General features: G+C 38.4%; 1 protein-coding gene across 3 annotated transcripts in view; it reads right to left on the bottom strand.

Annotated features, from left to right (window-relative positions):
* The window catches only part of PRCP (prolylcarboxypeptidase), a 71115-nt gene that overhangs the window by 50442 nt on the left and 1387 nt on the right, over nucleotides 1-19286 (bottom strand). The gene's annotated exons all lie outside the window — the stretch shown is intronic.

Consider the following 19286-nt stretch of genomic DNA (forward strand, 5'->3'; position numbering starts at 1 on the left):
TACATTAATAATAAAGTCATTGAAAAGGAAATTTAGAAAACAGTCCCATTTAAAATTGCATTAAAAATAATTTTTAAAAACTAAGAATAAACTTAACCAAGGAAGTGAAAGACTTATACTCTGAAAAGCATAAAACATTGATGAAAGAAATAGAAGATGACACAAACTAATGGGAAGATATTCCATGCTCATGAATCAGGAGAACAAACATTGTTAAAATGTTCATGGTACCTAAAGCAATCTACAGATTTACTGCTATCCTTATCAAAATACGAACAGCATTTTTCACAAAACTAGAACAAATAATCCTAAAATTCATATGGAACCACAAAAGATTCTGAATAACCAAAACAATCTTGAAAAAGAATAACAAAACTGGGGGTATCACAATCCCAAATTTTAAGATATACTACAAAACTATAATAATCAAACCAGTATGGTACTAGCACAAAAACAGACCAATGGAACAGAATAGAGAGCCCAGAAATAAACCCACAATTATATGGTCAATTAATCATCGACAAAGGAGGAAAGAATATCCAATGGGAAAAAGTCAGTCTCTTCAACAAATGGTGATAGGAAAACCAGAAGTCTCTTCAACAATGCTGTTGGGAAAACTGTACAGCTACATGCAAAAGAATGAAACTGGACCACTTTCTTAGACCATACACAAAAATAAACTCAAAATGAATTAGAGACCTAAATGTAAGACCTAAAACCATAAAAATCCTAGAAGAGAGCACAGGCAGTAATTTCTCTGGCATCAGTCATAGCAATATCCTTCTAGATTTGTCTACTATGGCAAGGGAAACAAAAGCAAAAATAAACTACTGGAACTACATAAAAATAAAAAGCTTCTGCACAGCAAAGGAAACAATCAACAAAACTAAAAGGCAACCTAGTGAATGGAAGAAGATATCTGCAAATGACATATCCAATAAAGGGTTAGTATCCAAAGTACACAACTCAACACCCAAAAAACAAATAATACAATTTAAAAAAGGCAGAAGACATGAACAGACATTTCTCCAAAAAAGACATCCTGATGGCCAAAAGACACATGAAAGAATGCACAATATCACTCATCATCAAGGAAATGCAAATCAAGACCACAATGAGATATCACCTCATACCTGTCAGAACGACTAAAATCAAAAACACAAGAAACAAGTGATGGTGAGCATGTGGAGAAAAAGAAACCTTCGTGCACTGTTAGTGGGAATGCAAACTGGTGTGGCAACTGTGAAAAACAGTATGGAAGGTCCTCAAAAAATTAACAATAGAATTACCATATGATCCAGTAATTCCATTACTGAGTATCTACCCAAAAAATACAAAAACACTAATTCAAAAAGATGTATATACCCCAATATTCATAGCAGCATTATTTACTATAGACAAATTATGGAAGCAACCCAAGTGTCCGTGGATAGATAAATGGATAAAGAAGAGTTGGTGTATATATACAATGGAATATTACTCAGCCATAAAAAAAGACTGGAATCTCGCCATTTGCAACAATATGGATGGATGTAGACAATATAATGTTAAGTGAAATAAGTCAGAGAAAAACTAACATCATATGATTTCACTCATATGTAGAATTTAAGAAACAAAGCAAATGAATAAAGAAAAAAAGAGGCAATCAAGAAAACAGATTCTTTTTTTTTAAAGATTTTTATTTATTAATTTGACAGAGAGAGACACAACGAGAGAGGGAACACAAGCAGGGGGAGTGGGAGAGGGAGAAGCAGGCCTCCCGTGGAGCAGGGAGCCCGATGCGGGGCTCGATCCCAGGACCCTGGGATCATGACCCAAGCCGAAGGCAGATGCTTAATGACTGAGCCACCCTGGCACTCCAAGAAAACAGATTCTTAAATATAGAGAACAAACTGATGATTGCCAGAGAGGAAGATGGGTGGAACAGGTGAAGGGAATTAAGAGTACACTTACTGACATGGGCACTAGAATTGTTGAATCACCTGAAATCTAAAATTGTACACCTGAAACTAATGTAACACTGTATGCTAATTATACTAGAATTGAAATAAAGAAAAAGGAAATGAATGTATATCATTCCTATGTGCTCTTGCAAAAAAAAAAACCAACGGTAATAATAAAGCACAAAAAAACAAAAACCAAAAAATTCTGAAAGGAATGATTTAACTATCAAGGGAAAATTTCTAAGACTATCAAGAGATACCAACCTTCTCCCCCAAACAGAATTGTCTTCCTACAATAGGAAGTAGTTTTCACCACACAATTCTCCCTCCTCTGAAATCTTGTGTTATATATAGATATCGATATATACACATATATATCGAAATCTATATTCTATATCTATATCTATATCTCTATATTACATTCACCCTGTAGTAAAGATTTTTGCTTCTAGGCCTTACCTCTCCATTATATGAGAAACATTCATCTTTATAGGATCCATATAGTCTAGATTAGTGTTTCATAAGAAGGAGGTTGTGATCCATTCATGGTTATAAACTCAAGTTAGTGGGTCACAGTCAGCATTTCTTTCAAACAAAATTACATGCTACTCAGCAACCTGGCTACAGAATTTTAAATTATGTCAATCAGGAAATTTTAAAACTCTAAATGTCCTGAACCATTATGACCCTGTGAGGATACGAATTCTAGGGCATGTTTGCTTCCTGCTTGAGAGATAACTGCCTGCTAAATTACATTCTAAGATGTAATTACAGTTCAGGCAACAAGAGTCATTTCACAAAGTTAATGTAGAGTTAACGAATGTTACAGACAGCAAGTACTAGCGGAGCCCAGGGAAGGATAGCTCTTACTAGGCTGGGTCAACTGGGGAAGGTTTCCCTGAGGAGGTGGAGTTTAAGCAGGGCCCAGTAAAGGCCTGGACTGGAAAAGAGGAGGGGAGAAAAAACCATAGTGCCAGCTGGCCTGGCCTGAGGCTGACAGAACAAAGGGACTGAAGAGGCTATTGTAATAGTTTAGCTTGGAATTGTGTGGGTTTATAAAAGCTAGTAAGCCTGGAAATGCAAAGGAAGGGGCATAAAGTAGGAAGGAATCATGGAAAAGTCTTGTGGCTAATTGGACTTTGGTATAGAGGTGAAGGTGAAGGAATCAGATGATACTCTAATCCCAGGTGACCAGGAGGAGATTAGTACCATTGACAGTACTGTGAAAAAAAATCCAAGGAGTTTTAGAAGGGCGTGTTATGTAATGACATTAATATTTTTTATAAAAGTTTAACTTGCTTTGAACACCCATACCTCTCAGTTGCACCTAACTATCCATATGAGGGATGCTAACCAGTTTAAGCAGCATCCTATTTTTAAGGCGCCCACTACTTGGAAGAACCAAGGCTGATACTCAGCCAGTTATTAAAATATTGAAATCCTTCTATACCGGTTAGCAAATAATTATCTCAGCACCTTGAGTGATGCCCACCCCCACTCTATGCCCACCCATCCCACTGTCCCAGTTCCTTCTCCAGACCTCAGGTCTAAAGAACTAACCCATGGCACTATAAAAGGCCTCAGCTCTATGACCAGCTTCTCTTCTAATTGGTCAGTGTGTATGCCATATTGATAGTACTAGGCAAAATATAATAAAAGCAAGTGTTAACAGCATTCAGAAAAGGGAATAATCACCTCAGCTTGGGCCAGTTATTGATTTAAACAACTGTTGAGAGTGTACACTGTAGATACACTGATAGGTGTGGTCCCAGCAGTCAGGCTGCTCATATCCTAATACAGAGAACAACATATAAACAAATCACTGCAATCCAGAGTAGTAGTAAAAAAGAAGTATTTATAAAGTGCAACGGAAAGCACAAAGGGGATATTAGTCAATACACAGCCTGGGAAGAGAAACAAAGCAGTCCCATAAAGTTTCACAGAGGTGATATAAGACCTGAGCCGTGAAGGATGGACAGGAGTGCCAGGCAGAGAAAGGAGGAAGATAAACCATTCCAAGCAGAGAGATACCAGTACTGTATGAGCCAAATCCCAGCACAGTGTGTATAAAACAATGAAATGACCAATGTGTAATGCCTGGCACAGTGTCAATAAGAAATAACAATATATAATAAATATTAGAGATTCTTTTCTAGCAGAGTTATTTCTCTGATTATGTTTTTAAAGGCTGATCCTAAAATCCATTTGTTTTGTCTAAGCCTATACAAGCTGAACAAGGGATAGGGCAATCAAAATATCCTGGAAGGCATGGGTGAGGCAGTTGGGAATTTAAAAATGAAGCACATGGAATTCACAAATCAACTAGAGTTGTCTGCACATCTTAGATGTGTGTAAGCAAAGATGAAACAAGAACAGTGAATTAATTGGGAATGTGAAACAGGAGCAAAAAAACAACAGAAGACCCCCCACTACTTTTCCAATTAACAAAGACGGGCTTCCTGGAGGGGAATATTTTTTAACAGAAGGAAACAAGCAAGTGCTAAACAGGCCAGACGCCTTGAAGATTCAAGAAGTATTTAAAGAATAAATCTTCAGAGGAAGACCAATAGGCAAGAGTAAATGTATGTATATGCTTGTCTGGAGTGTGAAATGGAGAAAGATCATCTAGAGAACAGAGATTACAGAAAAATGACTATAAATTCAAACTAATAAAAGGGTTTGGCAATGTTAAAAATTTAACTGCAAAAAGCCCTTCTGGAAATCTTTAAAAACCATGATCCATATTTTTTGGAGAGTAACTTCCCCGGCATCTTAGCCAACATTCATTTCACCATGTTACACTCAAATTCTTCAGAGATGAACCAAAGACTAGGGGTATGTAAGTAACAGCAAGATGCTCTCTTATACCTTGCCTAATGTTGGATATTTGCATTTAATGTTTTCAATAACACAGAACATAACATGCAGTGTCATTCTATCAGCACAGCTCCACATGTACAAAGCTTGGTACTGCAGCCTCCCAGACCCACAGATGAATGAGACCCAACATTGCTGTCTTTGAAGAGATCACAGAGAGGTGGTCAGCAAATAGTAATTACCTTCTCTTTTAAACTACGGTCATTTTCTAGAAATCAGACTTCGTAAAAGGCAAACAGATAGCCTGTTTTGGTCTGCACTAGCCACACCAGTCATTGTCATTTAAAGCCAATTGTTTAAGAGAAAGGAAGAATCTTAGGCCAAGGAGAAGGGAGTCATCACCACTGCTTTCAGAAATTTTTGTATGAGCTGCTCCCTCGAAGGAAGAGGCCATCAGTGCTCAGGAAGTGACGGAGGTTTCCGGCAGTTTTAAAGGATAGTGTCTGCAGTGTGACCCACGGTTCAAACTGTATAAAAATAAGAATTCACTGACAAACGATAACAAGTACTTCCTCACTTTCATATCGGCTGAATCAGAGCCATTGTTTGGGTTGTAGTTCTTTTTTAAATTAGGTTATTAAATCACAATGATGCAGGCCAAACATGCTAGTCATAAGCCATCAGGAAAACTTATCAAAAATACCAGTGCCAAGGTTTAAGTGCACATACACACACTTCTGCACTAATAAAATCTGATCAGTACCAAGGGTATCTTTCAAAAACTGTTTTTTCTCTCCTGAAAACCACAAAGGAATGTTTTGTAAAGTAGCAAAAAGAGAAAGGAATTTGCAGACAGATCTGAGTTTGAATGCCAATTCTGCCACCTATTAGAGCTATTCGAATTTGAACAAGTTACTTCATGTCTGCAGGCTTGTTTTCTTATATGTAAAATGAAAAAAAAAATAGTACCTATCTCAGAGGGGTCTTTTTTTTTTAAGTAGGCTCCACCCCCTCAGCATGGAGCCCAACGCCTTAATTCACCCCCGAGTGGTGCTCTCAGACCTGAGCTGAGATCAAGATTCTGATGTTTAACTGACTGAGCCACCCAGGGCACCCCTCAGAGATGTCTTACGATGATTATGTAGGATAATACATGCATGCAAGTACCTAGCAAGGGTCTGAAGGAAGTGAGAGCTTGATGCATTACTAGTATATTTTGTAGAGCATGTTTTATTAGCATGCACCTCCCAAATCTGAAACCACTGCCAAATACACGCAAAAACATACACAAGGTACATGTTTAATATTACTACTTATGAGGAAGAAATTGTCATATAAAACTTTTTTAAAAGATTTCATTTATTTATTTATTTATTCATTTATTTATTGAGAGAGAGCATATGCACAGGCGTGCGCGCACAAACTCGCGCACACACGCACACACACACACAAGTGTGGTTTGGGGGAGGGGCAGAGGGAGAAAGAGACTCTCAAGAAGACTCCGGCTGAACACAGAGCCCGAGGCAGGGATGCATCTCACCACCCTGAGATCAGGATCTGAGCCAAAATCAAGAGTTGGACACTTAACCAACTGAGCCACCCAGGTACCCCACTGATATAAAACTTTAGCAAAAAAAAAACCCCACAAAAAACAAAAAAACTTTAGCAATTTGTTCCAACTTTTTGCTTAAAACAATATGACCTTGCAAAGCAAAATTAAAAAAAAGAAAATTTGCAGTTATCATGGAACTGAAAACAGCAACAAGGCAATGACTTGGTGACAGTGAAAGTCTCTAACACACTAAATATCACACGGCCTGGTATATGGTGGTATGTTTTTGCTTCTGATTTTTTTTTTAATTTTATTTATTTGACAGAGAGAGAGAGAGAGAGACAGTGAGAGAGGGAACACAAGCAGGGAGAGTGGGAGAAGGAGAAGCAAGCTTCCTGCGGAGCAGGGAGCCCGATGCGGGGCTCAATCCCAGGACCCTGAGATCATGACCTGAGCCGAAGGCAGACACTTAACGACTGAGCCACCCAGGTGCCCCTGCTTCTGACTTTCTATCCAGTGCTGTGATAGACAGTGTAATATACCTTTAGTTACACATTCATCACTATATGAATTATGTAGCTCTGAGGAAAGGTACAAATCACAAAACTAAAAGGTGACTGAGTATCTTATTTCTAAAGAATTTTAAAATAATCTGTAGCATCACTTTCATCACCCCATATGCTGAAGATTCTGAATCCACATCTCAAAGGACTGCTTATTTCCTCTTGGGGATCAGAATAATATAATTAGAATCATGGTTCAAATAGCCAGGTTTCTTGTAAAAGTAGTTAAAGAGATTAGCTTAAATTTTCAGTTTAATATCCTTTAAAATGATAATACTTTATTAAACTGAAGAATAATACTATCATTCTAAGCACCATGTTTAAAGATGAGACCACTAGGGGCGCCTGGGTGGCTCAGTCGGCTGAGCATCCGACTCTCGATTTCGGTTCCACTGGCGTCATGATCTCAGGGTCCTGGAATCGAGCCCCATAAGGGGAGTCTGCTTCTCCCTCTCCTTCTGCCCTCCCCCCCCTGGTTCTCTCTCACTCACATGCACTCTCTCTCTCTCTCTCTTGCTCCCTTTCTCTCTCTCTAAAATAAATAAAATCTTAAAAAAAAAAATGAGACCACTATCCAGGCTTTCAGAGAAAACAAATACATAGGTATGTTTACCTGAACTTGACTTTCTAATCAAGGTAGACTTTCAAAAGCAAGTGCCAAATGGTGACCTCTGTTCCTCTGAGTTAGTGGACAAAAGAGGAACATTCAAATGAATAGAAGACGAATATATAGCATTGACTAATTCATGCAGCATAGATGAGCAACATTTACATGAACTTTAATTAACTTATTCCAAGCCAAATTTTGTACACAGACTGTTGGGAAAGCTTAAAAAGGAGGATTCCCTAATGAAACTAGGGTAAACTATACTGAGCACCAAATTTAAGGGGACAATTTCTAAAGTAGTGACCTCACTCCTGCCCTACCAGTTTAGTCTCCTCTTTTATTTCTTGGAGAATACCTTTTTGTGATCATCAGTGGAGGTCTCTTGACATCCTTTACTCTAGAATGTATACAGCCCTCCAAAAAGATCTCATAGTCTATATCTTAGAAGGTTTCATAATTCCCTTCTGTTGTTAACATGGTCCATTATTTAAAGGTCCATTCATTTAAAAGCCTTCTTTTTGTAACACAAAAGTCAAGTCAGAAGAAAGTTCTGTATTGTTAAAACCTCCATTATGATTTTTTTTTCTCTCCAAAATTATCCAGCCTGGTGTTAGAGAACTGACTTTATTACTGTCTAATCTGGAATTCCTTAACAAATGTGACTTCCACACTATCTCTAATTTAGGCCATGAATTACACAATCTTCTGTCTATTCCAGAAATACAGCTAGTACAGAAGCAACATAGATCAAGGGCTCTGATGTCAACAGAGCTCCGTTTAAATCCTGGCACTATCACTTATCAGCTATGTGATAATGGATATATCACTTTACCTCTGAGCCCTTTATTTCTTTATAAAAAAGATGTAGTACCTCCTTGCAGGGTGGGATAATATATTAAGAGCACTTAGGCTGTACCTGTCACAAGGTGAATGCATTTACTCTGGGGAGCAGAGCAGTGCTTTGCCCCTTACCACTTCAACACCAAGTTATGTTCTTAAAATCAATGAAAGATTGAGAGAAGGAACACCATGCATGTACCAATGGAAATAGTAATAATACTGACCTCGTACTTTTGAGGGCCCACCTCTTGCCTCATAGAGTCTGAGCCCCTGTCCCAGTATTTCTGATCTTTCAGTTCCCCCAACATGGACTGCTCCTTCCTACCTTAGGATACACCCTCTACCTGGGCAGAAATCTCAATCATCTCCCTTCTCCTGGCTAACTCCTATTTAGCTTCCCAGTCTACTTTGATACCATTGCTGCCTATAGGATTCTCTAATACACAAGACTCAGGACTCCATTGTAGATCCCACAACAAACTACTTCCTTAAAGCACACATTATCACACTTGTAATTACTTATCACTATGTTCTTTCCCACTAAACTGTAAACTTCATGAGGTCTGTCTTTGCTTTCCACTTATCCTCAGCTATCAACATAGTGTATGGCACATTGGAAGAGTTCAATAAATATTTCTGGATGAATGTACAATTGTGCTTCTTTACTATATGTTAGATATCATATCTACTGTAATAGAATAATACTTCATCTTCATTGTATCATAACCAACTTGCAGAGCTGTTCAGAGAAAGCTCCTAAAGAAATCTGACTTTAATAAATCTGCTTTTTCTTAACCCATGTGGGCATCCCCACAACATGAGCAACAAGAAAGAGAACACCATGAGCTTGACAGAGATAGGACAGTTGACCCTCTTCAGGTGCAGCACTGTGTGGCAACTTGGAACTGATGTATGTACGTAATAGAAAGTAAGGATTTACTAATATACATAGTTAATTGGCTTCTTTTGCAAATGAATCATAAAAAGTACTGCCTTACCTTAGCTCTCTAATAAATATGGGCAGTACACAATTGCCACAGAAGTAGGCTTTAAGGGGACATTTTTCCTAATGTCTTCATTCTTTATCCTTTCCCTGGCCCTCACCCAGACACAAAACAAAGAGCAAACTTTGCTGTACTCCCTTCCATGATTCTTTCTCTGTATATATGTGGGGAGAAGAATCAGTACAGAAAACTAGCTACAGCTTTCAGGTCATCAGAGTAAGAGAATGTGAATAAGTGGGACTGTTTTTATTTGCCTGGCATTCTACATTGTTTCCCAAAAGGATTTTAGACAGTTGAGAATCAATTTCCATACCGTTTCCCGCCCTACACACACACACACACACACACACACCCTTTCCTTATCTCCTTGTATAGGGAAGCAGGAGAGAGGCGGAAAGATACAGATTCAACAAACATTTGTAATGATGATACTCTAGAACTATAAAACTTACCTATGGGCAGTATATGCTATGGAGTATGGATACTTACAAGATAGAGTTCCTGCTTTAAAAAGGGAGTAAGACAAAAGTACAAAAGACCTTAACACAAGGCTAGATAAGACATGTGCCATGAGAGAAGTACAAAGACAGATCTGACTGATCACACACTTTCCAGGAGATTAAGAAACACCTCATGGAGGAGGTAGGAGGTGTCTGAGATGAGGCTGAAAAAAAGGATAGGATTGATAAAGGGGGGAAGGGTATTGGGAGAGGTATTCCAGACAAAAGGAACAATGTGGGTTAAAGCATAGAAACAGGAAAAGAATGAGCATGTGTGAAGAATAGATTAGCACACTGGAAAGGTGGGTGGGGGTTACAGGGTGAAAGGCCTTGAATACTACAGGATTTTGTTCTAAATAAAGCAAACAATCAGCTGGGGTGCCTGGGTGGCTCAGTCTGTTAAGCATCTTCCTTCGGCTCAGGTCATGTTCTCAGGGTCCTGGGATAGGGCCTTGGCGTCAGGCTCCCTGCTCAGTGGGGAGTCTGCTTGACCCTCTCCCTCTCCCTCTGCCCCTCCCCGTGCTTGTGCACTCTCTTGCACTCTCTCAAATAAATAAATAAAATCTCCCTAAAAAAAAAAGCAAACAATTAGGAATCATTGCAGGCTCTGAGGAGAAGAGTGCTTGATGGGAGAAGAAGTGATTAATGTGACCCATGGGGACTGCAGTAGAGGGCTAACTGCAGGAAGCAAGGAGGACCTTCAACCTCACATAATCCACCTTTCACTGTCCCTCACCCCATCCTCACTCCCTTCCTTACTTGGCTGAAATTTCATGGTCAATGAATAAATTACTCCCTTGCATATGCCCCTGAATCCCCATGACTCTCTCTCTCTCACTTTCTTTTACTGGTTTGGCAAAAAGATAATCCTGGTTAAAAAGAACTCTCCACCAACTTTTCATTCATACCCAAGAAAGTAAAGGTAGCTAGACAAACATACAGCCTATCAAATGGTCTTACCAACATGCATGAGACTTCAAAGCTGCCTGTAATCAAACTGTAATTCCCTAGTCCATTTACTTTCCTTCTCTGCTAGAGGAGTATCTCTCTTCTCTTTCCTCCTCACTGTCTTCATCCCCTGCTACCCTCTTCCAGCCATACTGGCCTCCTTGAGTTGTTCCTGCCAGGAACATCTACCTTCAGGTTTTTGTACTTGCTTTTCTCTATGTCTTGAATGCTCTTGCCCCAGTGCCTAGAAGAGTGCCTTGCAAATAGTAAGAACTTAGCAAAAATAGAGTAAATGAATTTGGAAACATGTTGTACATTCAAGTTTTCTATTTTGCTTTTTTCATTTATCAGTAATTCATGAACATTTCCCACATTACCAGATATACTTCAAGACCATCATTTTGAAGGCATAATAATATTTCATTTTATGGATGTACCACAAATTATTTATAATTTGGGATTGAGAAACCAGGAAATTTACAAGTGGGATATTTTGCATGTTTCTTCCTTTGATCTTTCTGAAGCTTGACAGTTTCACCTCTAAAAATGAGCATAATATCTACCTCACAGGATTGTTTTAAAGACTGAATGTGGAATATAAATAGAGAGACAATCAGTTTTGAAAACAGAGGCATCAGGAAGTCAACTGAATGAAAGATCATAAATCTTGGAAGCAAAAGATTAAAATATATTGTCCCTCAATAGCTTGATCAAGTCACTTAACTTCTATGAACCTCAATTAAACCATCTATTCTTAAAAGTGACTGTAATAATTAAAAGGAGGTATGTAAAAGAGTTTAAAATAATACCTGGCCCAGATAAGACAATCAATAAATGTTTATTCATTCACTGCTCATAAACAACAATGACTACTTTTCCTAAACTGTGAACCAGAATAAAAAAGATATTAAAAAAAGGATTTTTATAACTCCCCAATAACATACACATTGTCAATGCAAAGGTTTCCTTTTGATGGACACTTATAAAGCATAATTCAGATTTTTTACATAAATCTCTGTATCAGTTTTGTTTCCTTTATTATGAAAAAGACAGGCAAAACAATTATTTTAAATACTGAGTGACAGTATGAATAAATAAATTCCTTTATTAATCACATGCTTCAATGTATATACACATCAGGTCAGTGAAATATCATGATAATGATAAGTTGAGCAAGAAAATATCAAGTAGACCAGCCTCACTTCAGGGATTTTTATGTTTTTTTAAGATTTATTTATTCATTTATTTATTTGACAGACAGAGAGACAGAGAGAGAGCACAAGCAGAGGGAGAAGGAGAAGCAGGCTCTCTGCTGAGCAGGGAGCCTGATGCGGGACTTGATCCCAAGACCGCAGGATCATGACCCAAGCCGAAGGCAGGTGCTTAACCACTGAGCCACCCGGGGGTGCCACCTTCAGGGATTTTTTTGAAGCAATCTGTAAATTGCAGCCACATAATGCCAAGACATCACACATTTGTCAGTCCTTTTCCATATTTTTCAGATACAAGCTTGAGTATGTGTGACTGGAATGGCCAACAAGTATGTGAAGTCCTCCAGGATGTAATCATCTCTGCTTTCCTGGGACCTAGTACAGTGCCTGACATATAAAAGGAAGTGGATGAACACTGAGTAGGTGGATGGGTGGGTGAGTAAGAGAATAATTGAGTATGGTAGTCATTAATGTTGTTTCTCCTTCTAGGATCTCCAAAGTCAGTATTTTTTATCTCCCTGCCCTGTCCTTAGATGCAGCAATACAACCAGTTTGGGCCAAGGAATTATGAAAGGAAGTGATGTGCAATTTCCAGACTGGAGCATTTATTATTTTTCTATGTTCCTTTTTCATTGCTATGGTGATCACGAAAGTGTATGTTGAGAGAAAGCCTCCATAAGCTCCTTAGTCTCTAAGTAAATGTAATGAGGGAACCCTCTGCTCACCCCAATGGAAATACAGTTTGAGTCATACATTTTGGGGGGTTTAAGTCACTAAAATTTTGTAGTTCTGCTACAGCAGCATAGCCTAGCCTTATCCTGACTAGTACAATAAGCAAGGTAATGACATTTGCTTTAGAACTAGAAACTCATTAGAGTTTATTTTCAGAAAAACAAAATGAGACAGATAAGCATCTTGAACATGTAACTCAACCTCTCTGTATGATCGTTCTCTCACAATAATAGCATCTACCTCATAGAACATTAAATAAATGAATGTCTAGGGCTCCTAGGTGGCTCAGTCGGTTAAGCGACTGCCTTCGGCTCAGGTTATGATCCTGGAGTTCTGGGATCAAGCCCCGCATCGGGCTCCCTGCTTAGCAGGGAGTCTGCTTCTCCCTCTGACCTTCCCCCCTCTCATGTGCTCTCTCTCTCTCTCTCTCATTCTCTCTCTCAAATAAATAAATAAAATCTAAATAAATAAATAAATGTCTATTACGTACTTAGAACCTAGGACATATAAAGCTTTCAATACGCAGTAGCAGATTATTAGTATCACTAGTGCATTCAATAATTTATACAGTACATATTTCATTTTATTCTCCCTCCTCTTACTCCTTATTCATTTTAATTTATAGCCAATTTTTTCCATTCAAAAAATCTTTATTAAGAACTACTACGTAGGGACGCCTGGGTGGCTCTGTCGGTTAAGTGTGTCTGCCTTTGGCTCAGGTCATGATCCTAGAGTCCTGGGATCGAGCCCCACGTTGTCGTAGTCCAGCTCCCTGCTCAGCGGGGAGAGGAGTGTGCTTCTCCCTCTGCCTTTGCCCCTCCCCCTGCTCTCATACTTTCTCGCTCACTCACTCTCTCAAATAAATAAATAAAATCTTAAAAAAAAAAAAGAACTACTATGTAGAGGGCACTGTGCAATGCTCTGGCAATATGATGACAAATAAGGTAAGACATGTCATCAAGGTCTTTTCCTTCCCTATGATTCTTTTTTCTCCAATCCACCCATAATCAAGCAAACTTTAAAATCATAAATATAAATACAGTGTTCTATGTTATACTTTGTTAATGGTAAAGCTGAGTAATTTTAATTAAAAAAAAAAACCTTTACATGATAGGAGTCTGTCTAATTTAAAGTTGAGATGGAAAAACTGTTTAGGTCTGCTATGCCAAAGGCAATTAATGGCAAGGGGAAAAACAGAACTTGTACTCAAATCCCCACTGCTCCTAATACAGGGCCCTATAGACAGGAAGCACTCAGTGAACAGAATTACAGACGCATCACAGGTCACCAGGTCCAATCCTCTTATCTTACATAAGAGATCTTACACTGAGATCTAGAGGCAAGCAACTTACCCAAGGTCATTCCATGAGTTAGTGACAAGTCTGATACTAGAACCCAAACTTCAAAAATGTCTTAAGTGCTTTAAAGTCCTTGCAATATGCTGCAGAGGGATATAAATGACAGTGCAAAACTTTAAAATTAATTTTTACTGAAATTATATTTTAGCATTAACTTATAAAACATTGAAAGCTATCAGAAAGATAGTGTTAGATTTAGTATTATTATAAAATAGAAAAGATACTTGCAAAAATCTAAAAGGATACATTCATTATATGTCCCCGCCGCAATTTACCAAAACGCAAAAGAGCATAGAAAAAAATAATAGAAATAGCTTCCTACACTTTTCATTATGTATCAGTCTTGTGTGAAAGAAAATTATTTCAAACAAGGAAAACGTTAATTTCTTTGCCTTATTTACAAGTATATTAAATTATATCCCACTGATAAAAAGGAATATATATATTATTTATGTAACTGAAAAGAGTTCATACAAATTTTCATATTTTCTAGAATAACTATTTTAGGTATGGTAAGTGATGATTTGAATATTTTATTCTGTGTGGAGAGGGGGTAAGTTAAAGCCATATATATTAAGAAACCGCAAGATAAAATAAAAATATTTATCATTTTTTGAGTAAAGTGATATCTAAACTGTGCTATTAAGTCCTTTACACATATTAGCTCATTTCACAACAAATCTGTGAGATGAACAGTATAATTATCCCCATCTTGCTGATTATAAAAACAGATGCTCAGAGTAATCTGTCTGAAGTTACTCAGCTAATGGGAGAAATAGAATTTGTTCTCAAACTTGTATGGTAATCAATCTCTATCAAGTTCCTGACTCTTCATAATTTAGATCAAAGTTACTTCATCATATCTAAGGGGTGGACCGCATGATCTCTAAAACCCCTTCTGGCAATGAGTCTAGGGGTAAAAACAGAAATCAATTCAGAAGTCACATAATATTTGTGACGTACACTCTGGGCCTAAGGGGAAAGCCATCAATAGATGAACCGATAACAAAAAGTGGAGAAGAGGGGAAAAAATAAAAAGGAGAGGAGGAGGAGAAAGATCAATATTTTACTAGACGTTAGGGTCACTGTGGCATGAGTGGAAAAGGGGAACCTGGAGTAGGAACTAAAAGAACCATAATGGATGTACATAAATAGAAACAGCTTAGCCCACTGATGTGACGGCCTCACAGCAGACAAGGAAGGAGCTGTGGGAAGGCTTTGCAGAAGTCAGTGGCCATGAGCTTAACACTGGGTCAAGTTGCAGAGTTCTAACATAAACACTGGTCAGTAGTTAAATAGGAATAGTTGAGTATAGATTACTGACCACTAAGTTTCTAGAAGAGGCATTATCACAACTGTCATGCATTTGGTTCAATCTGAAATGCTAACACTATGGGGATTGTGGTTTTAGGACAGAATGGGGAAGAAATTTTACTCTATTATGTTTACTCTATTTACTCTATTATGTTCCTTAAAGTTCCTACCATCTCCCAGGCACTATGCATGTGCTTTCATGTGTTACCATATTGAACCCCCACAACAACCTTGGTAGAAGTAATGGTTAATTTTACCTGTCAACTTGGCTGGGCTACAGTGCCCATATATTTGATCAAACATTCTGGATGTTTCTAGGAAGCTGGTTTTTTGGAAAAGATTGATACGTACATCAGTGGACTTTGAGTAAAGCAGATTTACCCTCTATAATGTGAATGGGTCTCATCCAACCAGGTGAAAGCCTGAATAGCAAAAAAGATTGACCTCTCCTGAGCAAGAAGGAATTATGCAAGCAGGCTCTCTTTTGACTCAAACTGCAACTCTTCTCTGGGTCTCCAGGCTGCCAGTCTACCCTGTAGATTTTGAACTTACCAAGCCTCCATAATCATATGAACTAATTCCTTAAAATAAATCTCTGTGAAAAGAGGGATACAGACACACAGAAAAACATTCTTTTGGTTGTTTCTCTAGAGAACTCTAATACAGTAAATATTGTTTCCTAGTAACACTGAGGAAAATGAGAGCCTCAAAGGACCCATTCTCTTTTCCCACTACATCACACAGTAAAATGCCCTCAGGACTCACATTCTACTCTGAGGGGCTAGGCTGGGAGATGGAGGGTAATGAGAAGAAGGGAAACCTTGTAACCACAAGCCATAGATTCCAAGGAGCCCCTTACAACCCTGGCATCACACATGTACCCAAAGCCCGGATGTAACCAAGTGATGTACTATCCTTTGTCTGGTCTCCTGATTCAGTTACTTTGGATTAAAAAAAAACAAATACAAAAAAATTCCTACTAAATCAACAACCTTTGAAGACTTTTAAAGAAGGGGAAAAATAATTAGTTAAGAATAGAAGTAAAAAATGAAAAGAAAAATAAAAAATAACTTGTGTCAATTAAATGATGGTAGACTTTGCTTTGTTTAGGCTTTTTTTGGATAGTCATTCATTCACTCCCTCAACAAATATTCATTTTGTACTTTATATTTTTTATGGGCACTTCTGGGTACTGGAGAGTGCTATCTAGCTATAGGGGACACATAAAATAGTAAGTGTGCAGAATGAAAAAAAACAACTAAGTTGCCCTAAAGTTGAGAAGTCTCTTCACAGAAGAGGTGACATTTCAGCTGGAATACAGGTATGAGTTTAATTTGGGGAGAAGAGAGACAATACTCCAGACAGAATTTCCAACACTGTAAAATTCAATTGAGTCTATGTTCTATGTTGCTAAAAGTGTATGTGTGTGTTGAGGAGTGAAGGGGAGGGAAAGGGCTATGGGCCAAGCCTTTATACCTATACCATTCATGGAACTTATGTGCATATAAGGACAGCTGGGAATGGCTTGGTCAACTGGACAGATATAACTACAGATAAAGAAAATCATTACAAAGGTTGATAAAAATTCAACCTTGAATAAAAACCAAGCCTTACAATTCTAATAATGATGTCTATTATCAAAAGGCACAAAAGTATTTCATGTCCTCTAACTAAAAAAAAAAAATTGAAGTAGAGTTTATACAGACATAGTCAGTCCCAACTAAAAATCTATGGTCCAAAATTGGCAACTACTATAATCATTATTATGTAATAAATACATATGTGGAAGTTTTCTCAGAAAAACTGGAGTTGATGTAAGGAAAATTATTACTATAGTAATAAACATATACGTGGAATCTGTGTCCTAAAATATAAACTAAGCCAGAGGGCAAAAGGTGACTGAGTAAAGTCAGATTTAGCAAATGAACAAAAATGGAAAGAACTTACCTTAAACTATATTTCTAAATAGTTACGTGGTCAAGGAAGGAATGTATAATGAAGGAATATAAATTAAGGGCTCACAGATCATTTGGTCTCTTCCTCCCTTTTGTTCTCCCTTTTCTGCTGATAGTTCTTTTTCATCGTTTCTTTTTTTTTGAGAGAGAGAGCACAAGCACATGTGCACAAGTGTGGAGAGGGAACAGAGGGAGAGGGAGAAAGAGAATCTTAAGCAGGCTCCATGCTCAGCTGGGAGCCCAGTGTGGGGCTCGATCTCACCACCCTGATATCAAGATCTGAGCCGAAATCAAGAGCGGGACACTTAACCAACAGAGCCACCCAGGCTGTGCCCCTTCATCACTTTTAAAGAGATTTCAGAGATCCTCATTCCAATAGTTTCCCTTCAATTTTACTGTGCCAATAAAGCTCTGCAAATAATCCTCTACAAAATCCCATACATGAAACAAATACATAATGCTCAGGCTCAAAGTTATTTCAGGGAGAGTGGGGTTACTGGAGCACCCTAACTTGGCTACCACTTGGGCCTTTACCCACCAACCCCCTGAGACAGCTCCCCCAAAAGCCCTGAATTTTCCTCAGTAGAGTGTGTAATATGCTGTTCCTTGTTCAACCCTCTCAATTTACAAATGAAGAAATTGTACCCTAGAGAGTTAATTTAAGTAAGTTGTTTGAGAAAAAGTCCCCTGTTTCCTGGTACCTCTGCTGAAATAAAATACTTTATCTTCCTCATAAACTGTGATTTAAATTTCTGGGTTAAAAATAATTTCTTATATGTTACAAATTCATGCAATCCTCTATCAAAACTCAAAATTCAGGACCAAATACTCTGCTGGGGACTTGTCATCTGTTTTCATTTAACCATCACCAAATCCCCAGATCAAGAAACTGGGTTGATTTTTTTTTTTAAGATTTTATTTATTTATTTGAGAGACATAAAGAGAGACAGCCTGCAAGCTAGAGAGAGCATGAACAGAGGAGGAGGAGAGGGAGAGGAAGAAGCTGACTCCACACTGAGCAGGAAGCCCTACTTGATCCTAGGACCCCGGGATCATGACCTGAGCCTAAGGTAGACGCTTAACCGACTGAGCCACCCAGGCGCCCCAAGAAACTGGGTTCAGAGAAGTATTCTTTCCCAAGGTCACAGAGCTAGCAGAATAGAATGCTGTTCTACTTGACTCCAAAGGCCAAACCTCAGACTCTTGCATCCTTTCTAATCCACACCTTTCCCTAAGCTTTGCCTATCTTTATACAGGCTCCCAGAAATACAGAACCTTAAGAGATCCTGTCATTTTACACAGGATGTACTTTTCTATCCACGCTTGTCAGAAGAGTGCCTCATGCTTCAGCCAAGCACAAAGGCATCAAGCCTATTTTAAAATTCTAAACTCAAGTTTCAGAACCATACAGATGCTAACCCCCACCCTCAAATCTTGACTTTCTTCTACAACTTCCTCTACAAGCATGGGTACACATATGTTCAGTCTTATGGAGAATAAGAATGGTTAAAAACTCTTAATCAAAGGGCTACAAAATCAACTTTGAGCTAAGCAAGAGATGACAGCCTGGCGTTTTAGGCTGAATACTAAATACTATCTAATAAGATATTGGAAATGTGTATTTAGAGGCTGCTTAGGGACAAAGAATGACTGTCACCATGGAGTAGGAGGCAGAGTTGGCATTAAATAATTTTCATTTGACGGGGGGTCAGGGAAATTTGAATTAGGGCATCCTCTGGGAGAAGAAGTTGAAGTGACTGTCATAGCCAATTACAGAAGAGAGTGTGGAACCAGGATTGATACTAAATTATTGGTAACGGGAGGAGAGATTTTAAATATAACTGAGATTTGATGCCACCCTCTGGAAGCTGTGAGCCAAAGATCGGACAAGTCCTAGGCATTAGGGGTCTGAAATTCCGGGTGGGCTACGGTGCCTAGGCCG

The sequence above is a fragment of the Callorhinus ursinus genome, unplaced genomic scaffold (genome assembly GCF_003265705.2).
Source record: "Callorhinus ursinus isolate GAN/ISIS: 27379988/994484 unplaced genomic scaffold, GSC_fseal_2.0 scaffold35, whole genome shotgun sequence".
NCBI lineage: Eukaryota > Metazoa > Chordata > Mammalia > Carnivora > Otariidae > Callorhinus > Callorhinus ursinus.